General features: G+C 44.1%; 1 long non-coding RNA gene across 1 annotated transcript; it reads right to left on the bottom strand.

Moving 5' to 3' along the window:
* Positions 1–5,494: 5,494 nt before the first annotated feature.
* LOC129658780 (uncharacterized) lies at positions 5,495–8,569 on the bottom strand. The gene is made up of 3 exons (XR_008717515.1): positions 8,529–8,569; positions 7,544–7,709; positions 5,495–5,741 (listed from the first exon to the last, which is right to left on the bottom strand). It is a non-coding gene; the product is annotated as an uncharacterized LOC129658780 (long non-coding RNA).
* Positions 8,570–9,767: the final 1,198 nt, after the last annotated feature.

The raw sequence follows: 9,767 nt of genomic DNA, 5'->3' as shown, positions 1-9,767 counted from the left end.
TCAGTTACCCACTTGGGTCCCTTATGACTCATCGGGAGGCTGGAAAGCTGAAGGTTTGGATGTTTGTTCCCAAATCATCTTGTGTCTATAGCAAGTAGATTAACACAGTGGCATAACCTGGTCTTTTCTTCAGACCAGATGCAGAGACTGATCTCCGCATTTTCAGCAATGCCTGGATTCCTTCCAGGACAGGCCGCCTAGTCTGTGATGAATGGAGAAGGGCTTTCCCACAGGAGGCTCGGGAGGGGAGCAAGGTCAGTCTTCCATTCTGCTGGGGCCATGACGTCCCTACTGTTGTGTCTTGGACGTAAGAGGCGTCCTCCCCCGCCGGTGCCAGGTGCCCATCCTCACGTCCCCTCCAAGATGCTGCCTGGTCCTGCTTCTGGACCACCATCCAACCCCGCCTTCCACCACCAAAGAGCCTCAGTGGAGTCACGTTTCCAGTCCCCGCGACCCTCTTCCTGAATGTTAATGACGGTGAGGTGGGTGTGCTCACCTTATTCCCTCCGTGATAACCTTTTGCACAAACTTCGATTTTACCCTCTGCATTTACTTGCCCAAGGCCAGAACTCTAGACTCCCAGGCACTTACAAAGCTGGGAGCAGCAGGCATGGAGGTGATTACAGGCGTGGCCTTGAGAAGAAGGAAGAAGAGCTTTAAATGCAGAAAATGAGAGAGGAGAACAATGAAAGTAGGAAAAGAAAACCAAGGGAAAGCCAGACGTGAAGTTAAAAGACAGAGCATCAGGACTTTCCTGGTGGTGCAGCAGTTAAGACTTTGCCTTCCATTGCAGGGGACGCAGATTCAAACCATGGTCAGGAAGCTAAGATCCCACATGCCTTGCAGACAAAAAGCCAAAACATAAAACAAGTAATATTGTAACAATTCCAATGAAAACTTTAAAAATGGGCCACATCGATCATAAAAATTGAAGACAGAGGATCCCTTGAGAGCCTGCTGCTAAATCCTCAGAGTATCTTCACAAATGGGGCTTAACAGCAAGGCCAGGGGAAATGCGATTCATGGGGGCTCCCAGGCAGAGCTGTGATACCTCCCAGGGAATGAAAGTGAACGGAAACCTACAATGGCTGGCAAATTCTCTGCGTAAAGCTGTCTCCTACTCACCATTATCGAAGGGTCAGGCAGGCTGGAGGCCTGTGAGCTGTGACAGTGGGAGATGAGAGGGGCACAGGTACCCCTCACGTGAAACAGGCACTCAGATGACTCTAGAAGCACATCAAAGGCGACGTAAGGGACACTTGCCTACCAGGAACTAGCCCTGACATGTGGGTCCAAGAGACGAAGAACAGAAGTGACTACTCAGGTGACCAGAATGCCGTCATCAGAACCACAGAAAGCCAGAAGCTGCCTGCGTTATCTGGCCCAAACTCCTTCTTTATTTAATAGACGGGAGAGAGAAATAGGTAGACGAGGATACTTGGAAGGTAAGAGGAGACTTTAGCCAACATCACCCACTGGAAAAATGCAAGAGGAATACAGACCTCTTGTTATCCAGCTCATGACAGCCCCTCTTGTGAACTTCTATTCCATTTTGGGTAAAGTCGATCAAGACACTGAAAATTATCACCATTAAGATAAGGCCCTAAGTAATACCCTAATACTCAGACGATGCCTCATTTCCCAGATTAAAATGTATCTGCTTCCAAATACAAATGTGTAATAACAGAACAAACTGAATAAATGCAGTTTTAAAAAATTACCTTGCACTCTGGTTCCTTGGTTAATCCGTCTTACCTCAGTCCGGTGAGGATGGAATTTTTACTTAACAATTACATTCTCTCCAAGAAATGGAGAAATAGTGGGTGCTCAGAGCTTGTTCTAGGTTCTGGTCACTGGGGTACAGGACTGCGGGCCCCCTCCCAAGGCTGCTGGCCTTGTGCATCTCCCATTCGGCTGCAACAACCTGCAACCAGGAGTTCGTGTTGCGCTCACGAGGTTACATTCTGAGTCGATCAAGTGGAGTAATAATGCTGGCCTTGGAGCACCTCTGTGACAATTAGTTTGGATAAACACACAGCATTCGATGATGGACGTAGTAGGACATCGTAGGTGCTCAGCAAATGGTGGTTATGACCCTACTGCTCTTTTCCTAAGACAGAACAAATGTTTTCTTGCTTTGCAACAAAGATTTGTGGCTGGTAATGCAGCTTCGATAGATGGTTGAATCATTATCTGCGAGCATAGCTTCAGCCTGACACGAGATGCATTGAGTTGGGTCCTACTTCTGAGAGCCCCAAGGGTCTTGATTCTTCCGTCTTTTCACAGAGATGCTGAGTCAACAGATTCAGGGTGCTAATGAAAACTCAGAATCTCCAAAGAGGAGCCACAAGAGGTGAGTGGTCTTTCCAACTTTGTACCCCCGAATACTCCCTGTGGGGCAAAGATCCTCAACAGGATGGAGGGGGGTGGTGATTTTGCCCCCAGTGGACATTTGGCAATGCCTGTAAGCATTTTTGTTGTCAAACCCTAGAAAGAGGAAGAAGGGCTACCAGCGTCTAATGGATGATGGCCAAGACTGCTGGTAACCATCGTCCACAACAGAGAGTCGTCCAGCCCAAAACATCAATAGTTCTGAGACTGATTGAAGTGTAATGAGAGATGGTGTGAAGCCTGTGTGTCTGGCTTATGAATGGCGTGGACAGTGGAGGCAGAATGTAGGATGAGACTTCTGGTTAAAGAGGGGGAAAGAGGCCCCTTGTCTGAATTGAGATTGGAGCAGTTGAAGAGAGAGTAGAAAAACCTGGAAAAGATCAAAAACTAATCTGCGGTCACCCCGTCCCCCTCTGCTGCTTTCTCCATATTCCTCAAAAGTTCCAAGAGGCCTCCCGGGAAGGGAGAGAGTGTGGAACTTGGGGGGGCTCGCTTTTCATTTTATTCTCCTTAATCCCTAGTTTTCCCTGTGAGCTGAAGATCCAGTACTTGGCCACCTGATGCAAGATGTCAACTCATTGGAAAAGACCCTGATGCTGGGAAAGACTGAGGCCAAAAGGAGAAGCGGTGGCAGAGAAGGACATGGTCAGACAGCATCGCCGACTCAATGGACATGAATCTGACCAAGCTCTGGAAGACAGGGGAGGACAGGGGAGCCTGGCGTACTGCAGCCCATGGGCCCACGAAGAGTTGGACACAACTGCACAACCAAACAACACAAGCTTGAAAGAATGTTGTGATTTTCTCCTCCTGAAAGCAACTAAATATGAGAATTATGAAAAGAAAGCTGTTCAAACATGATTCTGATCTCCAAGGAGATATAAAATGCCCCTGTTAATAAGGATGACGGTTCAGTGGCCTGGAAATATTTATGAAGGATCTCCTGCATCTGTTTGGTTAGCCAAAACAAAGATATGATTCAAACCAGTTTAAATAGTAAAGATCTTCAATTGGAAAGTCCACAGGCAGGCTTCAGTCCAGCAGTTCAATGTTGTTTTCACACCTCTCTCTACTCTGCCTTTATTTTAATGCTGGTTCTCCTCGTGGTCACATGATGGTTACTAGTAGCTCCCAAGGATATACACAGGGTATAGTACTGAACTCACATCCCAGATAAGGCTCTGAGGTTTACCCTGATGATGTTGTCTTAGGCTACCTACCCATCCTTGAACCAACCACCAATCACTATGCCAAACCAGAATGAGGTTAACTGATCATTCCTAAAGAATGATCAATCTCACAAAAAACTCAGGGTCGATATCAGAGGACTGAGTGACCTCTCAAATCTTTGGGACTATTACCCCATGGTATTATTTTTAGAAAGGGAAACAATGGCCGCTGGGCAGCAAAAAGCTACTCCTTCCAGGTCTGACCAATCACCAGCTATGTGTGACATCTCTATCGTTTCCCCAGCGTGGTGCTCCATGCAGGAGAGAGAATACAGGTCTTCTGTAAGACCTGATCAATGGCCGCAAAAAGTCAGATCATCTAAATGGTAAGGCTAACACACAGAGGACACTGTGAGAATCACACAAGAAAGAAGACACGACGTCAGCTAAGTGCCAACTTGCACAGCCCAGATACAGATGGTAGAAATTCAGAGAAGGACACTCTGACTTCCAAGACAAGAGACGGAAGTTGGCCCCTGAAGACGTACAGGATTTGTAGCCCAGGCAGACAGGAGCTTGCCTGCTAAGCAAGACAAAGAAGTGAGTGAGATTGGAGACCTGCCTGGCTGGAGCAGAAACAGACCCTCCACCTCCAGGTTGATTTCCTCCACTAAGGACCTGGCTCCCACCACCCACAGTGACCACGCCTCCTTATTTATTTTGACAAGCTCATTAAATGTGAGCAGAAATACCATCTCATTGACACGAGTGAGATTTGGGTAGTCAATTCCTTTTATCACTTTTCCCTTCTAGGAGAAGCATTTGACCCATCAGTTTTCCTCTTCAAAACCATTCCTCAATCAGCAAGAAAGGGAACCAGTGCTTCCGCTCTGCAGGCTGATGACAAACGAGGGCATTAATTTCCCTGAGCAGGCGCCTCGGTTTGCCATTTGCCTAACCAGCAGCAGACAAACGCACTGTCATGGAGAGTTGTCTTTAGGGGCGATAACTAAGCATGATTGGAAATGTTAACTCTGCAGATGTAAAAAAGGCAGCTCGGCATGAAGGACTGCTCCACGTAGACCCATATACTGACTGCAGGCATGGAACTCAGATCCTTTCCGATTATTCCACTTAGTGTAAAGGACAGACAAAAATATGTCCTCTAAGTATCTTCTATACTACCCTTCTCCCCCTCAAGAACACGCAGTGGCTCCCTACTCCCGTTGGAACGCAGGCAGAGGTTTTCAGATGAGATTCAAGGTCATTAGGAATTGCCCTCGGCCACATGGAACTGCCTTACCGGAGGTTATGACCTCGGGGACTTGTTGGTCAAGGACTTGTTGATGGAGAAACCCGAAGACTGAGCCCCCCTTGTCTCAAGCTGGGAGAAACCTAAAGAGACAGCCCAGCTCCTTGCAGGACTGTCTGAGGCCTCAGTCACAACAGCAAGGCAGCTATTTTCCTTCTGCCAGTCTGCATTCCTTCCTGCACTGTGAGCAGCCCCTTGTCACTGAAGTCTTCTGCATCCTTCTGGTTTGTCAGCTTGATCTGTCCTTACCGAAAGTGATATAGTAACATCTCCTGCTGCTGCTGCTGCTAAGTCGCTTCAGTCGTGTCCGACTCTGTGTGACCCCATAGACGGCAGCCCACCAGGCTCCCCCGTCCCTGGGATTCTCCAGGCAAGAACACTGGAGTGGGTTGCCATTTCCTTCTGCAATGCATGTAAATGAAAAGTGAAAGTGAAGTCGCTCAGTCGTGTCCGACTCTTCGGGACCCCATGGACTGCAGCCTAACATCTCCTACATGTTGTAATTTCTAGCTCCCTGCTTCTTCTGTAATTGTTGCTCCCTAACAGTGGTTAATTGGCTAATATATATATATATACACACACACACCAATTAATGTAATTACATCATGTCTTTATTACATATTACCTCTGTAGCATTTTAGAATGTTCTTGCTTGTCGTATTGAATGCTTTTAGGTGTCAGTTCTGCTTTGACACTAGGAGCGCAACCTGATGTCTCTCGTTGTTTCCATTCCCCTTGTGTTCTCTGTTGCTTGAGTTTTTCCAGCCCTCTCTTTGGAGATGAAGCTCCTCCTCTCTTGAATTCCTCAAGAAGCGGTCATGGCACACGGCTCCCCATACTGTTGAGTGTCTGGAACCACTGGCTATAGTCTTGAGGATTCACAGACAGTTTGATTAAAAATAAAATAAAGGGCCTTTATTTCTTTCAGTTTCTTTCACTGAGTTTTTTGGAAAAAAATCTGCTCCATTGTTGCTTTGGTATTTTTTTTAATGTTGTGTTGAGAATTCTAATTATGGATTAACTTTTTTGCTCTTGTAAGTTATTTTAATCTTTTTTACCTGAAAACTTTGAAAGGTTTTTCTTTGTCTTTGAGGTCTAATAGTTTTACTGGGATATATTGTGAATCTAATCATTCACTCTGTTTTCTAAGGAAACCAGTGAACCCTTTCAATGATAAATTTCAGGTCTTTTTTGTATCTATAAAGTTTTCTGGGTTTACAATTGACATGTTAACTCTGCTCCATTGTTTTCTATATCTGTGACTTTGGTTATGTACATGCTTCTTCTTTGTTGATCTTCCCAACAAACAAACCTCTTTCTGTTTGATTCTTTTTTACTCCCTCTTTATCTTATTTTTGCATTGTTTTCTTGCATTTCTTCAATGCCTCTTATTACTCTCTTCATTTCTTTGTTTTTCTGTCCATTTTGTTTTTAATTTTTTATTTCTGATTCAAGGTGGTTCTTCATATTATAAGTGTTGGAAAATCTTTAATTCACTTGGAGCAGGTCTTACAGTTTTGTTTCATGGGTGTCTCTAATGAAGTTGTTCCATCAATGGGAATGTGTTATTCTCATTTTTTTATATTTTTGTGGTAATACGACTGAACGGCTGAACTAAACTTGTATAGACTTATTCAGTTCCACAGTATTCATTTTGCATATTTGTGGTGGTTTACAAGATTTCTTTTTTTTTTTTTTGGTTTACAAGATTTCTACTCTCATGGCATGATGTCATCTTCTGCCTGTTGAGTCTCGTTTCCTTAATGCATGAGCTTCTTATCGAGGCATGGAGTGGTTTGCACCCTCTATTTTTTATATTACTTTTGGTCTTGCAGGACCTTAACTTTTACTTTTGTTCCTTTTATTTTTCCCACCCAAACCCCAAAAGTGCCTATCCCTTGTTTTTTGTCTTTTTCTCAGCAGAAACTGCTTTTTGAAGACTACCACCTCGAATCACATATATTTTAAGTCTCTTCCCTGTAATCAGTGCTATGGTCTACTAGCACAATTTTTTCCAGTATTTTCACAATTAGGTTAACTATCATTATGGTTGTGGCTGCTGCTCATTCCCTTATTCTCTCTTCTGGGCAACATTTTTGTTTTGTGTTCTTTTGTTTCTTGAATCAGACTGCCTTTGCCTACGAAGAAGGTTTGCAAAAGAGTCTGAGAGATGGCTTACTGAGATTTTACTTTTACTTAAAAACAACTTGAAGTTCCTGCCTCCATTGTCTTCTAGTTGTGCCGATGCCCCGGGCTTTGTGTGATTTTATAGACTCTTCTTTTGTATTGCGGTGAGATGTGCATTTAGGAAGCTGCCATTGACCACACCCCACCCCCTCCCCCACCTCCAACTACCTGGAAGACACAGCAAGTATTTTTTGAGAGATTCCTACCATCTTGACTTAATCTCTGAATTTGAAACTTATTAATTATAAGGCAGAGAATTTTCAAGTTACTAAATAGCAAAATTCCAAAAGCAGCTGATCAAAACCTTTGCAGGGATTCGGATGAGAGAATAATTTTTGTGTGATGAACACAGTGGTTAGCGGGCAGGCTGTGAGGTCACAGGGAAGTGAGCTTGAATTCTTATCAGCTGCGGGCCTCAGGTCGGGACTTTCAGGCTCGTTTTACAGGTCAGGAGGCTGAGGTCGAGAGTTTATCACACACCCACCTTCACAGAATGTGCACGCGTGCTGAGTCGCTTCAGTCGTGTCCAACCCTTTGTGACTCTACAGAATGGGGCCGCCAGGCTCCTGTGTCCATGGGATTCTCCAGGCAAGAATACTGGAGTGGGTTGCCATGCCCTCCTCCAGGGGATCTTCATAGAATACTAATAGCTAAGTGAAATAATGCATAAGAAGGGCTTTAGGTAGAGTTTAATGGTGCATAGCAAATGTTTATGAAGTGTTAACCATTATTATTAACAAAATAACGAAAGAAATTAGGAAAGCCTTTATAGACGATAAGCACTTAATTTGTACATTAAAGTTTAAGTGCTAATGGTAGAGAGAAATTCCTGGGAGAATTATAACTTGAACAAAGATGCAGTACCGACCCTTGAACTTGAAATATTGGCCAAAAAAAAAAGAGAGAGAGACATAGAATTTCAGGAAAATGAAACAACCTTCTCTCCCCATCTGAAGATTTCCACAGAATATCAGTAGTAGATAAGATTAGATTGATTTGAGGGTCTGAGTATGGAGGCAACTGAATGAGCTTGAGGACTTGGGGGTTTACTTAATTCAATGTTTCTGAAGAAACTGATCCAAATAGTATTTATAATGTGCTGTGGTAAAAGCGTGTTCTGAGTCTATATACATTTGGGAAAGTTGATTGAACTACACTAAACTCGTTTCTTTATGCCAAAAACATGCTCTGAGTTTTAATATATTGGTTTGCATCATGAATCTTCAAAGTGATGAAACTGTTGAACAAAATTTCTCACATTTGAGTATAGTTTGTGACCCTTTTAATAAAAATAAAATAAAGGGCTCAGACCCCAGTTTGAGTAGAGCAGAAAGAGAATTCAAGTCAGCCTGGAAGCTGGGTCTGCTAAGGGATTCTCCTAGATCACTGACCACTCCTCTTCACTCAGGACAGACTGGAGGGATGATACGAAACCTCATTATAGGGGAAAACTGTTTGATCCAGCTCACCTTATTTCCATGTGCAGCGCATTAGCTATCATTCTGCGCCTATAGAGTGAGCTCTGGAGATAGAAGAAATCGGTGACTCATCTGCTGTCTATAATTGTCCTTGGTTATTGGGCCATACAGGTTTGCATTTGATGGTCGTGTCCACACCATCCACACACTTTCAGCAGTTTCTTGCTCTTCCCAGTCCATGCTTTTATCGTGTGCCTCTCTTACAGGAGACAGGACTAGCACCTGCATTCTTTGGACCCTGAAGGAGGAATGGATGCTGACTCCAGATGGACTGCATCTCCTGCTCCTTCATCTTCTGTGATACCTGCACCAATCATTAAAACATCTCCACACCTTACCAACCTCTGATACACCTAAGTTTCTGCATTCCTAGAGGAGTCTATCATGAAACAGTCATATTTCTTCAAAGAAAAACCAAGAGTATGAACATTTGAGCATGTGTAATCTTCCAGTTGCTGTTTTAGAAATGGTTTCAAACCAAAACTGAGCAGTGCTCCCCCAGGTGTCTGTGGAGTGTGCTATTTTCCAAGGCACAGCTTTTCCACATCTGTATCTCTGTTAGCTGAGGGGCATGTGACCTTTTGCCTCAAGAGGTGGTTCTCAGAACCTGCAGAAAGAGCTCACATTGTCTTCCCAAAAGCTCGCAATGTGTCAGTCCTGACTGAAACTTGTGGGATGGTCCTCGTCCGTCCTGGCCAACAGAGCCTGAGTTGGAGCTACAGGAATCACCTCCTCTCTCTAGGAAGAAGTTTGAGTCTCTTACACATCCAGAGTCTGATAGAAGGCTCTGCAACATCCCCACGAGCTGTGAACCCTGTAGAGGATTTCATGTCGTCGACCAACTTTGGCAAGGCTGCAGTTACCCTTTCTTCTCTTCCGTCAAGCCCCCTCTCTCTGCAAGGGTCTGGCGATCATTCTGAAATCCTCTCCCAACTCAGTGTCATCAGAGATGACAGGAGGGATTTGAAGATGAGTCATCTCTGTCTATCTATATTGTAAGAGTATTTCTGATATTGTTTTCAAAAGAATGGGTCTGCATTCAAGACTATAAATGATCAGCATTATGCTTGGCCACTTTACAAGTAGGTTTGTTGATACTGACTATGGACCAGGTACAGTTATAAGCCGTTGACATGTACCAATGTATTCCTCTATTGCTTGCAATCTGCAAATATTTATGTCTTAAATCATCACCAATATTGAAATTTTCCAACCACGTCACAAGTGACT

This window comes from Bubalus kerabau, chromosome 8, assembly GCF_029407905.1.
Source record: "Bubalus kerabau isolate K-KA32 ecotype Philippines breed swamp buffalo chromosome 8, PCC_UOA_SB_1v2, whole genome shotgun sequence".
Classification (NCBI taxonomy): domain Eukaryota; kingdom Metazoa; phylum Chordata; class Mammalia; order Artiodactyla; family Bovidae; genus Bubalus; species Bubalus kerabau.
This window is presented reverse-complemented; position numbering and strand designations above follow the sequence as displayed.